The following is a 20727-nucleotide window of genomic DNA, read 5'->3' as shown; positions in this document are numbered from 1 at the left end:
ATGTACTTTTCTCAGTCAACTACAACTCGCTGCCTGGTGCAGCATCTAAATTCCATCTGGCCACCCCTTCTCCCCAGCACATGCTAGCTGGTTTAATGCAATTAAGCCGGATTTTTTTTTTTCCCAGTTCTATTCTGCAAGTCCAGGCTTCTGATTTTCCCCTTCATGATAGTAAAGCCTCTGTCTCCTCCGGTCCTCCGTTTTCTTTGCGAAAGTAGAGGCATGTGTTCCCCAACACCTAAGTTACCCCTCTCTTTCCACGAAATGAACTTCCAACCTCCATCCCGAAGCTCACTCCACATCTAGCCTCCCATTGTACTCCTCTCCCCTGGCCACATTGACCACTTAAGAGTTTCTGCCACTGACATTTTGCAATATTTTCAGTACGGTAAGCATGCGTCCGCTGTCTTTTTAAGTCTAGCTCTTTAGAATTTAAAAAAAAAAAAAAACAGAGCAGTAGCTTTAAAATGAGGCAAACATGTGCAATTAACTTCACATTCTGTATTCCGCTCACTTACAGGTTTTCTGGGTTTGCCAGCGCATCGCTGCAACTAATGATTAAAGAAACCAAACCGAAACTTACCTTTCTCCCTTAAGGTTTTTGTGTATGTGTGTTTTTAAAGTAACGGTGCAGTTCTCCCAATAAGGATGAGCAAGAAGCTGCTGGATAGTTCTCTTAAGACAGCACGAAACCTAAACTGTGCTCGGCTTAAAAGAAGCAAATAAAAAGAAACGCTTTCGACCCCGAAGTCCAATGCTAAAACAAATGGCGAAAAAAAATATGAAAGGGGAGGGGGAACTTAAAAAAGAGAGTTTAAAAAGACGGAGAGACTACCCTCCTATTGCCGTTCAACTAAACAAAAAGGGGCAAGAAAAACAAACCAAGGAACAAAGAAAAGAGACGAAAGAACGTTTTTTTCAAAAAGACGATGTCTTTCTCCTTGTTGCTTTTTAGTAGGTCGCTACAGGAGTAAGCTGCTGCATCTCTAAGTGAGAACAGAAATAAGGGGGGAGGACGTCTTAAAAGGGAGGTGGACTGGACCACAGATTTATAGCACCGTATCACCAACCCCTTCTCTGCCTCCGCACTGCCGTGTGTGCAGCTGCTCTGCCAGGCTCCTATCCCGGGCGGCACGCGCGGAAGTATACGCCGAGTCGTACCACAACGCAACTTGCTCATCGCCCCAGGTTTCTGATTGGTCCAGGCGCTCCCATTGAGGCCGCCCAGGCGAAGCAGCATGATACGATTGGCGAGTAGCTTGTGTCACTCTCGAGAGCTCAATGGAGTCCCGTTTCAAGGTAAGTTGTGCGGGGAGGTACACACTTAACACTGGCGGCGAAGGGAAATGCAAGAAGCAAAAAAGAGATGGGAAGAGAGCAACGTGGGAGGGTTGGAACTGTACTATCAGAGTTTGCGATATGGCACAAGCTCCTTTCCTTTTAAATCTTTCTGCATCCGAAAGATTCATTTCCTTTTCCATCACTGCTGCATCTTTGGCATATTTCTTTATAACATTATACTCTGTCCGGTATGTATGAGTCATTGAGAGCTCCCTCTCTTTGATCTGAGTGGAAAGGACGAATGTACATCCATTACTTGCCCGCATGCCTTTTTCGATTTGTGTTCCAGTATTGTGTGTTAGATATTAGGCAATTGTATGTCTTTCTCTGTTTTAACATATGCATATTGGAGATGTTTTTTAAAACATCTTTTTAGGTTAAGTCTGAAGTCAGAAATGCTTTTAAGTAAAGCTACACGGTTTGAATTAGCTTTCACTTCATGTCAGAATAGAAAACAGTAGGAGAATCATCCTGCCCAGGAATTACAGGTACGGAGTAGAGATAAGGTCCTTCACATGGGGGTGGTATGATGACTCAAAAAGAGCATCTGTATATAAAATTAGAACAAGCCACTCCTTTGCGTTAGCTGGCGGTACAGTTCTTGGACCACACATGTAATGCTTGACTGTGAGGATAGTGGAACCTTTACCAGGGCTCTTTCTCTGAGGATTGGAAAGTTTAACCAGAAGACCAAGTACTGTCAACGTTTCTGCTTTATAGGTGAAGGTTACTGTGTTACAAACCCATATTTTAATAACATTCAGGAAGCTGAAATACACTTTTATTCATGATATTTATTTCTTCCTCTTAAATGAAAATGAAGTCCTTGGGCTTATCTTGAGGTATCAATAGAGACAATATTCACTTGACCTAAGCTCCTTTCCAGCCAGAATTTCTTCTTTAGTCTTGAAAGATAGTGCCAACTTCTTTCAGTATTTGCATTTCTTACACAATCAGTGTAATATATTTTCTCTAGAGGCACATGTCTTTCTGAAAAACATCCTTTACTTGTTTACTTACTACTAGTCACAGTCTTTGAGAATGCTGAAAAGAGAAGGCACAGGTAAGAAAGATTGCAGAAAGGTTGGGGTGTCATAAGAGAGGAAGGGGAAAGATGGTCTCAGCAAAATGACTTGGAAGGGTGGGTAAAATAAATCTGTCTTTCTTGAGAGTGTCCTGGAGTGTTGATAACTGATTAATGGCAAAAGAAAAACAAAAACAGAAGAAGTGTTTATCTCTGCATAGCCCATATGACAATGTCCAGAGTTCTATTACTTTGCATGACAATAACTGGGAGGGGATGAAAAATAGGCCTGAATCTATATGTTACCTTAAAGCTAGCATTACATTTTTTTCCTAACCTCCTCCCTTACTTTTTATATAACAATAGCCCCTGGGGTCTTAATTTCTCTAGTCCTGGGTGAAACTCAGGGCAAGAAGAAGAAGAAGAAAAAAAAAATCAGTTTGAAGAAATGAAGTCAAGGGGCTGGGAAAAAGAAAGACTGTACCCTCTCTAGGACAAGAGTGTGACTAACAGAAGGTTGAGTTTGTTGTCATCTCCTTCAACCCCTCCCCTTACCTCCAGCTCAGTACAAAGAAATAACTCTTAAATAAATACAACTTGAGTAAAAGTATAATGCTATTTGATTTAATCAGATGCATCTATGAAATGAATTGTCTTTTCTCCTTGGTATGATATTCTTAACTTGGTATTGCATTACTTTTGTGTGTTCATATAATCTCAGCACTTTAAAGAAAATCTTTATCATTGCAATTATATAAGTGCCTTCTAACTGGGTATTTCTACCCAGTGTATATATCTTCACAAGAAAGATTTGTGTGTTGCAAGGGTGTATTTTCCAAAAGGATGGAGGGGTATATAAAGCTGGGGTGGGGGTGTGGAGCAATGAAAATCTAGTATGTGTTTTATATAAAGATGTTACATGGTAAATGGTAAATTTGTTCATTTAAATATAAAGTATTAAATGTTACATATGCTCTTTTTCACTGTGGGCAGAGGAGGAAATATTTTTCAAAATATTGTCATCTTTGACATGTTGTTTTTGCTCTGTAGGAGTGAGATTATTTAAGAAATTGAAAATACCCTAAAATGCTAGTTTACTTCCTAGATAAAATGGAGGTTTTTAAATTTAAATTTTTTAAATGGATAGATGTATCATAAGCAACATGTACTCCAATTTTTATAAATAAAACTGGATACAGCCACTTTAAAGCAAATGATATCTGGATGTAGATTTCACTTTGAAATTCATGTCATGGTCTATAACATTAATATACACTGTACTTCTTGGAATTAACAAAGGCTATGTGTAAACATCTCAGTCAAGCTTAAGCAAAAAGGTAATCAACCCCTCTTTAGTCATAATAAAGCAAAAGAATTATCCACTTGCATTAGAAAAGCATTTAAAAGATATTCAAATTCTGATTTAGCAATATTAGCTCTGATACTATCTTCAAAGTCTTCAGCATTATTTTGAATTCTAGCAATAAGGAGAGAGATTGAGGGAGCTGTTTAAAGATGGAGAAAAAAAGTTTGTTGTGGATAAAATTGCAAAAAGAATGGTTTCAAAGCTGAAAAAGTAATAAGTTCAATTGATTATTTCACTGAAGTTTCTTTATAAAAGAGCAGTCCCTCACAGGAATACTTAAAGCCATTATGGACAATATTGCTGTAAGCTAAATAAACCCTTACACTCCTGAGGGCAGAGGAGGGAGTGACTTTAGCATTTTATAATAAAGGCTCTGTAAAGTACTCATAACTTTTTAAAACAGTAAATGATGCAGTTTGGGTATGTAAATGAGTTGACAATATTTGACTTAAGATGAAAATTTCAAACGGCATACCCTCTCAGATGAATTAAAGTATTATTCCTTGTTAGTTTCTTGAGCTGTTTGAGGGTTTTGTGCTCATAATGTTTGAAATGTAACAGTATAAAAGTTGCATAAGAAATATAGATATTATATAACCTTTTTTGTTCTGAAAGTAGCATGTCAACTTTCCTTCCACAGTTAAAAAATACACACAAAAAAAGTTGTGGAGAAATTCGACAGCAATGAGTTTAGATCGTGGCAACCGGCAAGAGAATGGGGTAGGAATTAGCACCATGGACAGAGGCTGGCAACCCTCAATAAAGAGGTTTGCAAAGCCTGGTCTCCTATGAGACACGGAAACTGCATTTCTTGTGGACGTTTTATTCCAAGAACTTTGAGAGAAAGACTGCCCTGCTCCACGGAAATGCGTTTATTTTTGCTCGCTCTTGTTAAAACTCGGTCATCGTGACAAACCGCCTGGAGAGTTAGAGCCCAGCCGCAGTGCACCTTCCTCTGTCTTTCCTCCTTGGCATACCTTTCCTTGCGTGGAGAAGCATTCCTTTCATCAAGGTGTTCGTGCAGAATGAGGGTAAATCCAGATAGTCTTGGAAAAGTCTGGCGAACCTACTCCAGAGTTTTTTCATCCTTGAAATACCCAATGGGAATGACAGCAAGACGCCTATACTCACCTTTACTCCCCTCCCCCAGTTTCCCTTGGGGCTCCTTTCACCCTTGGCAAAGGGGCAAGTCTTTCATCGGAAGGTGAGTAACCTCCAATACTGTTTTGCAAAGGATCTTTCTATTGCAAACACTTCCAGAAGGGACAGTGCCAGGGGCGGAAGAAAGCAGGATCACAAACATCCTTTACTTTCTCCTGCTCCAGGAAGAGGACTGTAAAGTAAAAGAACATACTCATCAGAAGTTCCTCCTAAATCTTGAAGTTCCTGTTTACACTTTAAAGTCAGAGGAATTTCGTGTTAAAAATCACAAATGTAACTAGTTTGTAGTAAATCCTGGAGAGCAGCCTATTTTGCGCTCCCCCTCCCCCAACACACACTTTTTTTTCTGGGCAAAATTTGTATTATGTTCATTCTAGTTTAGCTGATTTGCCTGCCGACGTTCGCACTGAGCTCTGGCACGTGCCCAGAGGGCTTCGGAAAATACATTTGCAGCCTCGGATCCACCATCATTTCTGTAAACGCTCCCACGAATGTCTTCAGATCTTCCCCGTACTTTACTCAGGAGCAACTTTTACAGGATCAACTTGCGTCTCTGCAACTTTTAGAGGATCAACTCACGCGTCTGCCAGCACGAAAGGGGACATCGAGGTAAGAAAAACTGGAGGTGAGAAAGGGCAAATCCTAGCCTCGTGTCCGTTTCTTTCAGGGATGCTAACTGCCTCTCCTAAGCTTCCTCCAGCAGCCGATACATCTCATGCAAAATTAATACAAGTAATTAAAAATAGCAGTTTCCAAAGTTAAAGGAAACCATCTGTCTCAGCTGGTAGCAATCAGCCTTTTCGCCGGTCCCTTTACCCGATACTGGGAAGAAACGGTTTTTCTGCTTCGGATGCTTGGAGGCTCGCTCTTATATAGAAGATTTATGTTTCCACTTGTGTGCAATGCACGTCTAATTTGAAATAATAAAGCCGGCTGAGCAACCAGTCAATCAGAGCTATCAACTGCGCTAGGCACGCGCCCTGCTTCCCCCCTCCCCCCTCCCCTCAACACTCCTCTCGCGCTCGCTCTCTCACTCGTCTCTCTTTTCTCTCCCTCTCCCTCACCCTCTCCCTCTCCCTCTCCCTCTCTCTCTCTCTCTCTCAGTCTCTCTTTTCCTCCCCCACCACCCTTGCTCTCTATGCCCTCTCCTTCTTCTTTCTCCCTCTGCTCTCTCACAGACTTAGACTGCCTCCACACACGTGTGTTCACATCAAACCCTTGCCCCACAGAGCAAGTGATGGCACCAGGGCACGGTGACAAAGGCGGAGTTTGTATCTGAAGAAGACTGAGGCCCTGGGAGACACAGCGGCTAGAGAAGCAGCTGTCTTATCAGCAGGCTGCAGAGATGGAGATGGCTCGAGAGGTCCTCAACAGATAATCACTTGAATAGGTTTGCAAAGCGCCAAACTTCACGCTTGATAAGGCCAACCCAATGTAGAGAGCAGCCCAGATCCTGCTCCATTCTGTTTTATCTGGGCTGTAAATTAAGAAATTGAAATTCAGGTGGCAGAGGCAGCAGTCTGCTGATAGACTGCTAAAGTAAACTGTCATTAAAATGCTTTCGGCAGGCAGAGAGGGGGCGCCTGCAATGGGACGTTGTTTTGTGGGTTTTGTTTTTTGATATGGGGGTACTAGGGGACGGTGAGAGAAAAAAACCAACAGGCTTAAAAATTATTTGAGGAGGGGAAGATGTGAGAAGGAATGGGAAGGGGAAAGGGCCGATTCCTAATCATAGCTACAATAAATAAACAATTTTGAAAGTATAAAGTTGTGTGAAGTTTAGTGTAATACAGCTTAAGCGACAATTGAAGCCAATCCATCATAAATGGGAATTCTGTCTTTAACTGAGAAGGGGGCAGATTCCAAATGAGCTCTGAAGTTTTCCTTTCATTGCAGGAAAAGTAGATCAACAGGATCCAGGCATTACCAAAATTCGAATTTAACCTAGTCTTTTTTTTTTTTTTAAGTGATAGGGCCTCAGGAGAGATATTCAGGTTGGTTTTTAGAGTAGCATAAGAACTCATCAACTACAGAAAAGAGTCTGCTTAGCTACTTGCAAGAATGCCATTTATAGTTCGACTCCCCTCCCCCTTTTATTCTGGTCATTTCAATAGGGTAATTTAGAAAATACAAAAAATTTCAGGTATGTACTCTGACACCATCTGGTTCATATAGCACACTTTATAGCTACACTCCTCTGACTGCTTTTGTAGACATGAGGTTTGAAATTGTAGGCATTGTTTAAATAAATGTTACCCCTCCAAATTTATTATGCATAAAGACCAGCATATAGTCAGTGATCTTGTCTTGATTCACTAATGACCTAGGATTTTACCTTGTTCTTTGTGTCTTAAGTGGATTGATTGCAAGATCATTGATGTCCACTTAAGATGTGTATAAGGATGCATTAATTTTCCCACAACAGCTTTTATATTTTGTCTTAGGAACATCTATAAAAAGGTATCTTTAGTTGATAACACATAGTTAATATAACTTTAGAAAAATCAGTTTTATTTTGTACAATACCAAAACTTATACTAATGTCAGAGTATATGTAACTAGAAATATAAGGTCTGCTTTAACCATTTTGAGGTGAGGAAAAAAATTAATTTGTTAGGAAAAGTGATGAGAAAAAAATTAAGATTCCTTTATATGTTTCAGTAATTTAACTATTATGATATATTAAAAATAATTCTTCTAAACATTGAAGTTATTTGAGTAATCATAGGGTGGTAAGCAAATAAACATATCAGTCATGGAATCTCAAAGACATTTCTTTTAATAGTTATACGTAAAAATCCTTTCTGTCATGTAACACTGAGAACAGGTGTTTGGACTTTTGTTTCTTTTCTTTTTTTTGGAGAAATTCAAGTGTATGTATGCGAAAGTATTATGTGTATACTTCAATGAGAGATTTATGATTAACTTTTCCATTCTGTAGTATCATTTCCCATAATGCTATATTGGTTTAACTAATGTTGCTATATAGGCATTTTAGAAATATTCTTTTAATGAATTCTAACATTTTAGGCACCATTATTATTTTATCTTCAGTATTCATATTTAACAAGATATTTTTCTGCTTATAACAATGACTTAATAAGTTTGAATTACCAGCTTTAATGAACCCTTAAACTATGGGTTTTCTTTTTGTTTTTCTTAATCAAATTGAAAATACCCACACAAAGGGGCAGCTTGGACTATTCTTTGTTCTTACAGGTAGACATTTTAAAGATGTGAATTTGCATAAAAGCTAAAACATGCACACTTAGTTTGAAATGTGAAAAAAGATATTTTATGAGTTTAAATTATTATAGAATTTCAAAACTAAAGGATAACTTTAAATTTTTTTTCATTATGGGGTAAAAAAATGTTTTAGAATGAAATTAATATAAAAAGCACTCCTACCTTATTTTTGTAACTAATGAATGATATATATAGTTCTAAAAACATAGTGACTCATTAATAGAAATATAAATTTTATTTTTAAAAAGATTTTTTATTATCACTTCCTGTCTATATCAATTCTTCAGTGTCTCAATGAAATAAGACATTGGCAAAGAGCCTTTCTGAGAAGAATAAAGGCAGATATTGGATGCTTTTGAAATATCCAAAAGTTGTAATATTTTTGTTTGTAACTGATTATAATACTATTACTAGAAATATCATACGTAACTAATTGTGTCTTTCCAGATATAATACCCAAAGAATAAAGGCAAAAATATTGGATACTTTTGAAATATCCAAAAGTTGTAATATTTTTGTTTATAACTGATTATAATACTATTACCAGAAATACCATACATAACTAATTGTGTCTTTCCAGATATAATACCCACCATCAAGGAAGGGTCAAATGAGTGACAATCAGTTCCTGTTTCTAAGCATTTATTCCATATCTTTGACAAAAGGTTTATTTCAATTTGATTCAAGCATCTGTTGAGTGCCTTTAATGCGCCAGAATAACAAATTAGATTAAAGACAATAAATATTTAATGGAAATCAGATTACTTTTTAGGAAGCCCTAGTAAAAGGAACATTTAGGAAGTCTAAATACCTCAGTTGGATATGCTATGTAAAACATATTCACAATGTGTCTGGGTTTGTTGCATTCTTTGTTCTAAATTTTTGTATACTGTAACTTTTTAATAGTATAGCTTGTCAAACATTACTACTTTAAATAGAAATTGTAATTTTACCCTTTGCAAACTGTTTAGATATTGGGCTTTGATGTTAGGAACATGAGGATTTGACCCTGACTCCACCACTGTGGGGTCTTGTACAAGTTACTTTATTGCTACTAAGTCTTGGTTTCTTGGTCTATAAAATGGTGATGATAATCAATTTAGGATCACTGGAAGGCTAACTGTAATCATGGGTGTAAAACAATTAAATCCTTTGCATGAAGTAAGCAGTCAATACTTGCTAACTACAATAATGTGAAAAATAAAGGCAACTTAGCACAATTATTTAATGTAGCCGAAATTAGAATTCCTGCCTTTGCATACTGTCTCTTATATATTTTCATTTGCTCTCATTAATATCCTAATATATTCTGTGATAAATATCTTCTCACATTTCTAATTGTAACCAAGTTTAAAAGGCCCCAGAAGGCATAAAATCTTCTGTCTGCCCTGTTATGTGACTTCAATATATTTCCCAATACAATTTCATGGTTTACCCATAAAAAGTTGCCGTCTTCAGAAAGGAACGGACTCTGAGCTCCCACACAACTGGTATAATAATAAAAACACCTTAGATTTTTATAGTATCTTTTATCACAAAAATCTCAATGCACTTTTACATATTTATTGTTGTAACCCCAGGAGGTAAAGAAGAACATAAATTATTTCTCATTTTCAGGCATTAGGAATTTAGGTAACATTTCTAATGTTAATAGAAATAGAGACATTTCCTGAATATCAGTCTTCCTGCATTGTGTTACTCTCTTTCCCATTAATTATGGCTATTGTTACTTTAGTTAGGCTCAAATGTTAGTGCTTAGCATTAATTATAGTTTATAATTTAGTTAATTACTTGATGAAATCAAGTTGAGTCAAATATATACATTGAAATCTGGTAAAATTCAAATATTTTGATTTTATATAGTGACACTTTTATTATTCAATTATATATACATATATTATCTATTCTTATTTACCATTCTGTGTTAATTCCAAAACACAATTTTTGAAGTGACTAGTTATTTATGGTAGTGGAAGAAACCACTTCCAATGTCCTTGTCACTGGCCTCTTCCTTGACTCCTTCCATTTTTCCATATATATTTTTATAGGCTATTATATTTATTCCATTTACATAGGTAACAGTACTTTCTGATTTAGTTTTCTGTTTCTTAGGTCTGTGCTTGAAAAATCTATCCAAAATAAATATACAAAGAAACATAAAAGTAACTATATAAAGGGCTTTTAATAATACTTTTTTGTTTGTTTTGAATGAAACAAAATAAGGAACGAATGTCCACTTTACATTGTAAAACAGATTGTCAGAAGAATACTAAAACTTACTAATGGTTTTTAGTTTTCAGTTTCCTATAGGGCTTATTTTGCTATAGTTTGATATAGATGTAGTTACAGATGTGAACTTACAGTAAGTAAGTGAAATGGAAGGACCCAAAATTTTGTAGCCTGATAAAATAATCAATGTTAAACTTTTAGAGGTCTTAATTCATTTTACGTCACTATGAAAAACAGATGTAATGGTTTTAATATTTTAAGATTTGATAGGCATCTGTCTGTCTGCATCCTAAAAGTGTCATAATTTGGTAAGATTGACCCACTCAAGGTCAAGCTTAGTCATGTGACTGCCAGATTTGCAAGAGGAAGTGAAACTAGCACCAAGAAGTAACACAGTGTGCACACAGGCAGCCAGTACTCTTCTCTATTGCTACTTCACACCAATTCCTCTTAACTCTTCATGTTGATATGATTAAATGGAAAATCTATTTATCTGATCAAGCATATGTATGTGCATTTTGAGGCCAAGAATACTGTTGTAATAGAAATAAAATTCTATTCCTTTGGTCACTGTCATTCTGGCATTAGAAGTTAGAGAATATAGTTGTTTGAAATGTCAGTTTTTGTAAACATGAGTTGGAAGTTGTAACATAAATGAATGGTATAACAGACTGCTTAAGCTGTTTGAGTAACAAATAGAAATTTCCTTGAATTATTTTGACACAATTTACTGTGAAATTTTTTTTCTTGCTGATATTTCTAGATTCCTGTGTAGACAATGAAAAGAAAAGGCTTTCTTTTATGTCAGTGCCCAGTATTTAACTCATAGAGCATTGATATTTTCTAGAATACTAATATTTCCTAGATGCAAAATGAATACTGAAAGAGCCATGTCTCCAAATTAGCCATATTGAACAGATACCTAAGAATTTGAGCCTCTTGGTAAGATCTGTATAGAAGAAATATTAATACGTATTACAGTGTTAGCTCCTCAGTTTTGAAGGACCTTTATATAAATCTGCTTTATATAAATCTACGTTCGTGCGAATGGAAGTAGGTTCTGAGGTGAGAAACGACAAGACTTGGTAAAGGAGAACAGGCTGACTGTAGTGGAGAAGTAGGCAGAAAGCATGGGGTAACGAGTGGTTACGTGTTATAGTCATATCATTCTGGCTTGAAAAGTCAGCACAGGGAAGTACAGCTACAAAACTACCTGTACAGGTTATACCATTGACAACTCTGAATTCTGGAAGTGCAGAGCAGGAAAAGACCCAAAGTTACAGGAATCAGAACTAAGCCATAAACAGGGTTAAGAAGCTTTTGTCTAAACTTCAAGATCTCTTGGAATGAGATGTCAGGGTCAGAGAATAATAGAGATGAAGGAAAGACTGACAAGGATAGAAGAGGGGTTCATGACACTAATAATAATGAAAGCATTCTTATGGCCAAAATATGTCTATCTGGCACCGGGAAAGTGATAGGGTTCTGAACAAACAATAATTTTGCATGAACAAGTCCAAGATGGCTGTGAGAGAGAGAAACTGGGACCAGAGCACATCAGGTTGATATCCTTCTCAGCTTTCCATACCTCTAAATCACCTGTGTGTCCAAGGAGGGTTTTTAAAACACTGCTGTAAGGGGATAAATTGTAACATTAAACAAAGATCCCCAGGCTTAGAGAGGGTACATTAGTAGTAGTAGCATTATTTATCCCACTAACTAGCTGATTCCCTTCAGCAAGTCACTCTGACTAAACCTTGTGATACGCAGGAAAAGACTAGATCAGGAGTAAAAGTGATAGTGGATAAAAGTATGCTATGTACTAGGTAGCATTCTAATGTTCTACATGCATTAAATCAGTTAATCGTCACAATACTATAATTTTACAAGTGAAGAAACTGAATTGAAGTTAAGCAGTTTGCCCATGATCACACAACTAGGATTGGCAGAGCTGGGATTTGATTCAAAGGACTTTGCTTCTAGGGCCAAGTCCTTACTCACTGTATAGTAGATTACCTCTAAGGTGCTTTCTAGATGTGAAATTTGGTAATTTTAAAGATATATGGCAGAAATTATGCAACACTTGAAAGGGAACAAGATTATAAGGAAAATAAATATTATAATTAACATAAGTAGACAAAACTATTTTTATATCAAATGTAATCATACTCATGTCTTCTATGCTATCTGTTGCTAAAAAATGAAAGATAAAATTGATAGCTGCTTCTTTAAAATAATTCAGATAAAATACCCTTGGATTTTGAGAAATGTAAGATCTCCTAGGATGTTCTAACCCTTAAGTAATATTGTTTTGGGACTTAAAGAAATGTATTTATTTATTTTTTACATTTTAAGAAGTTTGCTCTGAAACCATATAGCAAACAGTTCTAAACCATTAAAAAGGATAGTATATATTTATTATTTCATGATATGTGAAGGCTTTTATGAAATATTCTTATTGAACCTCATGTAAAGGATATTCCTTAGAACATTAAGCAGTGGTTATTTTGAAGTAACAAATAGTAGATTTATAGTTGCTTTCTGTATTATTGGGTCTACAAAAACTATGAGTATGCATTCTTGTTTACAAATCTGAAGAACAGGTAGTTTTGTGTCTTGATGGAGAAAAGTACTCTACAGCTAAGGCTTCAGGCCTGTGTAGCCACCAGGTAGGAGTAGCTGCTAGATACTGGTGCTAAGGACCAACAACCTCCTAAAAGACAACCTAGATTCAGAAACAGGTCAGATTAACATCCCAGGAGATTTATACACTATGAAGAAAATTATAATACTCACAAAAACAAATCTTTAGATTCAATGCATATGAAAATAAACATGACAGAGCAATATGACAAAAACCTCAGAAATTGTTTTACCAGTTTCTTAGACTACAACATCAAATATAATTATCCTGTCCAATTAGAATTGCCTAATACTAATTGTACACTAGAAAATCACTATTTCCTTCATTTGCTGCCTATCTACATTATGGCCAAGGGATGTTTCTTTTCTCATTCATTCATCTGTTATTTCTTTTTCCCTATTATGCACTTCCCTCAGTCGCACAAAAATCTCATAAAATAAACCTTTGTTACCAACCAGCAGTGTCCTTAAAGTGATTTGCTTATATTTCTATGGCATATAAATAAATGAAAACCATAGTACAGTAAATAATTATAATGAGATTGAACAAAATCTGGCTTCCTGACAGGTACCATTTAGAGAATTGCTACTTCAATGCCCTAAACAGTCACCTGATTTAATTCAATTTTCATATTGTTTAATTTTTGTCTTTAAAAAAGATCACTCTTCGGGGAATAGGAAACTGACTCACCGTTTTAACTCAACAGGACAATACAATCACCAAGCGTTCTCACTTATTTCATTTTGGTATTTAGAAATAGTATCTGTTCTCATGTCCAGGAGTTTAACAAGAATATCAGAGGAATATAACATTTACATTTTTGGTATTGCTACGACTGTAAACGTTTTTATAATATATGTAGTTTAATGTGCTCTGTTACTCTGTTACTACCTTATACTTAGGATCTGACTACATACTAGTTTTTATATACAAATTACGACTATTTTGATTTTTTAAAAACCCTTTATTTGTCATGAACAGAGGACGTAAAGTGCTGCTGCCTTCACTCATGCACTCACTTGACTCATGGCTCAGTCTTGAATAATTTTCAACCAAACATGACTGCAGCAATCAATTTTCGTCCAATTTATTGGGCATGAGTTAAAGCCAATTAAAAAACCATTTTTGGTGCAATTCAAGGAGAAAAGTGAACAAGCCCATGAAAAACAAATTTCAGTCTTAGACATGAGTCATCACTATTTTAAATACTGGTGTCAGCTCTAAATCAGAAAGAAAAAAAAATCCTAAAATTGCATAGTCCACTCTGGAAACTGCATTTATCCCCAATGGTTTTAGACAATTGTTAATATTTTTATAAGAAACTGACCTGAAAGGAAAATCATGCACTTGCAACATTGTCTCATCTGACTAATTTTTGCAATGAAATTAAGACAGCTCCTTCAGTTTGTGAATTAAGAGCTGAGGTAGAAAGTGACCTTTATGCAAAGCAAGCAAAACATTTTACTTATCATTTTAAAGTATCTTTTACCTACTAGACCATGTCTCCTTTCACATGAATATAGTGGATCTCTTTTATGGCTATAAAATGAGACAATCCCTGTATGCTCTGGTATTCTTAGGGTAATCAAAGCAGCAAAATTGAAGCTCCTAGGTGGGAAATTGCAGCTATAAAATACAGCCATACATTTTTCAATCTGTATATTAAAAAGGCTTTTCAAGTTCAGGATTGTTGCAGTTAAAAGTATTCAGGCAGACCTGAATTCTTGTTCTGCCTCTCCCATGTCCTTGCTTTATGAATTTAGGCATGTCGCCCAACCCTTCTAAACCTCAGCTTTCTCATTGAAAAATGGATACTAAAAATAATAGCCACCTTTTAGGGATGCTGTGAACATTAAGTGAAAAAAAAAAAAGCAAAACACCTTCCCAGGTGGTTAGGAGAGTGGCTCTCACACATGGCTGTGTATTAGCTTCTACCTATGGAGGTTTTTTTTTAAGTACAGATGCCTGGTTTATACCTTGGGAGATTTCACTCAGTCATTCTTAAGTGAGGTATAAATACATGTTTTGTTGTTGTTGTTGTTTTTAAAACCTCCATACATAATTCTAATGAAACACTGATTTAGAACAAAAACAGTACAAATTTTTCCTTTGCTCTGGTAACATGGAGTTAAAGTAAACTGTGGCTTTAACTATTTTGGTTTAGTTCTCTTTGTTGAGCAAATTAATTTGACTAATTGCCAAATTTGTGCTTTGTGTTATGTTGAAAGAAATTTAACTTGGATATCTTAAGAGGATTTTATTTATATGGCTGTGAGGTCACATGATAAGTATAATTTCCCACACTTTCCTGTTAGTAAAATGAAAGAATAGATATGTGAGATAACCCTGGGAAATTACAGAATCATTCCACTTGGAAAAGATTTTAGTATCTGCTATATTTGTAGCTTTTACTTCTAATTAATAGATATAGGCAGATAAACCAATACTATCAAATTTTTTTTCCAAGTTGTATTTTCCTATTGAGTCAGTTTATTTCTAACTGTCCTACTTCAAGATAGTCTTATCACTGGTAGAGATCAAGGGGTGCCACACAGTTAAGAAAAGCAACTAACAGAAAAATACATATGATGGCCTGACATGACCATCCTACAAATTACTTGTGATTACCAAAAATAAGGGCATTTTTTCTAAGAGTGACTTTTAATTACCCACAACTTGACTATCCTAAATATTTTCCCACTAATGGAAATTAATTTATTAGGTTAACAAGTTGTCTGTCACCTTGGAAGGGAAAGAGATATTTTCTTAGTAGACCTTGGGCTTTAGCAAGCATCGATATAGGTCTGAAGAGAAGGTGATGGGGAGGGGGAAAAAACCAATCCGGTAAATCTTCATTTTTGTCAGAGTAGGTCTGAGTGCAGCTGGTACATTCTCAGACTTAGGGCTTTTAAGGACCTTGGTAAGAAATCAGAATAATGTATACTTTGGCATGTCTGTATACAGGAATTCAGGAAAATTCCAAAGCTGCCACACTACCAAAATATAGTATCTAATTTACAGTTTCTAGAGAACAGGCCATTGATATACTCTCCCTGGATTTAAGAATGCAAATTGCGCAGATTACCTAGGAACTCACTGGAAAAATACTTATTCCTTGGGGGCGTTCTACCTTTAGGTTTTAGAATGACTCTGCAGTCTGGATGTAATTCAACACCCTGCATTGCCAAGGTGCTGCAGGTCAAAGAGATGTTGATTAAGGTGTTGATGAGAGGAGCTGGTATGCCCCGGTTCTAGTTTTTAAACTGTTTGTAATTCCTATGTTTCTATATATAAAATAAAGTAGAACAGGTTTTTTTAGGGGGTTATCATGCAGCTAAAATAAAAGTACATAAATGAAGACTGGGAACGTGTTTATTGTTGTGGCATAGAAACTGAGAGAAACAGTTTTTTGTTACTGTATACAACTTTATAGGAAATTATCCAAAAGCCTGTTGGGAGCATATTTCCTTTGAAAAATTATTAAACTTTTGTTTCCTTTTCTAAGGTGATTCTCCAAAAAGTTTTAAAATCAAGTTATAAAATAACAACTCTATGTTAAAACTCAACTGAAATTGCTTGATACTTGTTGAACTATCATGGAATATGAAAATCTACAGCAAAAATGAAACTTTCCATTTTATTTTTTGTAGTTATTGCTTAAGAATATAATGTTGTATCTAAGACTAGCCTTAGACAGTTGGTTTCTAAAATGTGGCACTTTGAAATTGTAGTGAGGTGAGAGCACTTTCAGAGTGCTCTCACCTGGTTCTTTTATGGAACCAGCAGGAATTGCTTTCTCACAGCTGGAAAGTGAACAGCTGTTGACTCTGACACTCTTCTGTTCCCCTAGGTGAGAGTTCAAGGACTCTCTCTCTCTATACCAATGAGGAGGACAACCAGCAATATATGTGGTCAGAAATAGTCCAGTGCAACCCAATTCCAAGGCCACCCTAGTGCTGGGGAACAGATGACTCAGAGCTTATTGAGTGACCTGAATGGGGGAGGTATTCTTCCTAATGAAGAAAGCCAAAATTCTTGAGATTCTGCTTTCTGACCCATGGTCAGATCACAAGGCTCATAAAATCATGTCAGTCTCAGGACTTGGCATTTCTTTTAGAATTTATCAATATCCTGTTTGCATATTCTATAGGAAATTTTCCTTTCATTTAAAGTCCATTTCTGGGTCTTAGTGGATAGTAACTAGATCACTCATTTTGAACTTACTGGAAGAAGAAGCAAGAAGAATATTTTAGAATAGCTGTCATGCAGTACTATTTATTGTATCCACTAGAGGACTCCTCTCAGAATAGCTCAAAATATCTCTCCTTTCATTCTCTGTGGCCTCTGGCATTTGATGCTCAACTAACTCTTGAGTTGGGCCACTGGCTATGTATCAATGTTAGAATGAAAACATTCTCCCTACTTTAACACCTCCTGCTAGTTCAATAAAGTGATGTTTAAATAACTGAACTGGCTTCAATGAACTGTAGTTGCCATTTTTTTCCTGCTTCTTAGCTAGATAAAATGGAGATAATTATGAAGTGGATGAGCAGGTTTAATGAAAGCCAGTTTCTTTTCGTATACTCCTGAAGCAGCAATCATCATCTGTTTGGCTTTTGAAGAGCAACAATTATAATCACTTAAACCCCCAAGGGGAACAAAAATAGAATTTACATTAGCATATAAAATATACAGCTGGATTGGGCAAGCCTACAAAATTCTGGGGAAATCATTCTAATCTGAATGCTATTCAAACTCACAAGTAAAATGAGTTCAAGAGTATTTTACATACTTCCTTCCTATAAAATAATGCATATAACAATGTTGAGAGGATTTTCCTAAAAATGAACACAGGGAAATAAAAAAGTGTTGCCAAGAGAGAGAATCCCAGCGGGAACCAGCTAAACTGTTTTGCCAAGGTATCAGAGAGCAAAATGCAAAATGGTATTCACACAAACTTCTAATCACTCCTGAGTGAAGGATTTTCAGAGTGAAACTACATACAGTTGGGAGTTTCAGAAAAAAAAATAGGGTGGTTTTAGTCTAATCAATGTTGAAAATTAATCATAAATAAGGAAAATTTCAGATTAATAGTAATTCCCTTCTCTGTTGCAAATGTGAAAGCAATACAAAGGAAAGTGAAATTGCCTAAGATGGTGCTCTATTGTTATGAAGCAGAACTCTCTCCTATTTTAAAACATTTTCATATCAATTCTTCTCAAATAATCTCTTTATTACAACCCCTTTCTCATTGCAGCCCAGTTCACAAGCATTCTCCCTCAGCACTTACATTATATAATTACTTTTGCTTTTGTGTGCTTTGCACAGTTTGCAAGATACTTTTTTTTTTTTTGGTTGAGCATAGAAGAATAAAAATGGAGCCTTTGCTTTATCCATTATGCTACTAGCAACAAAACACTAACATAATCGATATATTAAAGGCCTTCCTGGTTGTGCACATTTGTCAAAGGCAGTGTGTCTGAGAAATTACACTAATGAATCTTGAAAAACACAGCATCCTACACAGAAACCTTGTTTTCCCTTATCATAAGTACATATCAATATGTAAAGATAAGAAAAATGTATACTTCATCTTTCTGTACATTATTTGAAACTCTACTATTATTTTTAATGGAAAAAAGAAAACCAAGTTAACCTGCAAAACTTCACCTCCACTAAGACACCTTCCCAAATACCACATTGACCCCAGCTGCAGGCAGCATGGTGATTGCTTCCTCTGTGTTCCCAAAAGCACTTTAAACATACTTTAACACCACTCATCTCACTGCATAGAACCATTTGCTGACATGTCTACCTCCTACACAGACTGCACATTACCTGACAGCACAGCCATCTTTCCCAGCAGGCATTCTCATCAGTGCTATGACTTCAAGCTTAACCTAGTCAACATTCAATAATGTTTGTTGAGTGAAGTATTTCATTCGTTTGTATTCCAAGGCACATTAAAATGTCCTGATACCCATGGTAAGAATCATATGTATGTATTGAACACCATCTGTGTCATAATAGGTATTTCCATAGCATAAAATTGCTATTGCTCTCATTATTGTTAACAAAGGACATTAAATATTTATAATGTTAATCAGTTCTTTAAACTATCTATTCTATGGTTATTTTTACAAGAAACACTCAAAAAACTGAATTCTTAGTTCTCAGTGGGAATGAACTCAGGTTTTATTAACTTTATAAATTCTATTTTAAAAAATTAAAACCATTAACTGCCTTTGCAGATGTTGTCAATGTCTACCAAATATAATGGTATCTGGTTTGTATTTTGCTGCCCTTTCCTATGAAACGTTCAAGCCCTGAGAGGCTTCGAAAGTCCACAACATAAAGCTTCACTCTGAACACAAAATGAAGTGATTCTACCTTCAACTTGAATTTACAGGCACACAACTTGAAGGATTCCAAGACCTATGAATGACTTCTGTAAAGTGCTCTTATTTTGTATTCCTACTTTAAGCATAGTTTATTGTTTTCCTATTAATTTTTCAAGAAAACAAAATTTTGAAGTCAGGAGAAAGCAATAATGGAGAGGCAGAAAAAATAGTCCATGGACGTATCCTAAAATATTTCTGAATTTTTAATTAGTAATATAAATGTACTTAATATTCTGATTAAGTAGATTAAATTCAGTTTGTGGCATTAATTATCCCATAAGTTTAAAACTGAAAAACTGATCAATAATTTTCCTCATTTGCTTCATATTGACATAACAACTTTTCATATGTATATTTACATGTATTTATATGACCAGATTTGTACACTTTTGATGAATGAATGGAAAGGAAAATTATCTAGACACAGCCTTTTGATTTTAGTGTATAATAATGTAATATAAATTTCTTAATCAAGGATCATATAGAAAATTATATGAATATTTTATTAACTATGATTAAAAACTGTACCTGAATTTTATTTATAATGAGCATGTAACTATAATTAGTTTCTTGGGGGTAAAAATAATCACGTGCCTTTTAAGTCATGGGTTCCTAGATCAAAGTGAAACAGAGGTTAGTTACAGTGATCCACTACTAGAATACTGTGGGCTTAACCCTGAAGCCTCACAATTTTCTCCTTCGTATCATGGTTCTTGAAAGTTCTAAATTCTATGCCAGAAAAAGAATCTATTGGTACTTTCATAGTAATATAGTATAAATGTGGATCTAGACAATTTCACTTTCTAGATATCTGGAATTTTAAAAATGGATAATGATGAATCAATTTTTAAAAGTTCTTCAATCAACAAGATTATTGATTCAGATGTTCTTATTTGTAGTCATTGTTGGTTGTTTTGAGGCTTTTTTTTTTTGGAGATAGGCTCTTACTAAGTTGGCCAGATTGGCCTCAAACTCAGGACCCTCTTGCCTCAAATCTCTCCAGTTAGCTGGAGTTATAGAGGTGAGCCACCATGCTCAGAGTCAAATGCTCTTCTATGAATAAGTTCTCTGCATTTTCAAAAAATGTCATGCAATTGTTAAAAAGATGTTCAGAAAACAAGCAGGAACAGTGCAGATAGAGGTCTTCTAAGTGCTTTCACTTTTTCTTAGATGAAATACTGAGCAGTTTTCTGTTGAATGTAAATGATGTCTTTAAATATTTTTCCATTGCCTCTTAAAGGGACTTGACTGAATTATCTTGATAAAATCTTAGTATTACCACTTTCACAGATCTAAATTAATAAATAAATAAACT

General features: G+C 35.5%; 1 protein-coding gene across 12 annotated transcripts in view; it reads right to left on the bottom strand.

Annotated features, from left to right (window-relative positions):
* The window catches only part of Elavl2 (ELAV like RNA binding protein 2), a 153189-nt gene that overhangs the window by 128873 nt on the left and 3589 nt on the right, over positions 1-20727 (bottom strand). For 4 of the 12 annotated variants that reach the window (XM_074051691.1, XM_074051689.1, XM_074051706.1 and 1 more), the window contains exon 1: positions 584-1131. The exons of 3 other annotated variants lie outside the window; for them this stretch is intronic. The gene's annotated coding sequence lies outside the window, so the exon portion shown is untranslated. Of the gene's footprint in view, positions 1-583; positions 1134-20727 lie in introns of those variants that run through there. 5 more of the 12 variants (XM_074051697.1, XM_074051694.1, XM_074051701.1 and 2 more) reach the window with 4 other exon arrangements.

The sequence above is a fragment of the Castor canadensis genome, chromosome 13 (genome assembly GCF_047511655.1).
Source record: "Castor canadensis chromosome 13, mCasCan1.hap1v2, whole genome shotgun sequence".
In the NCBI taxonomy this organism is placed as follows: domain Eukaryota; kingdom Metazoa; phylum Chordata; class Mammalia; order Rodentia; family Castoridae; genus Castor; species Castor canadensis.
The sequence above is the reverse complement of the archived record's forward strand: the minus strand, read 5'-3'. Positions and strand labels throughout refer to the sequence as shown.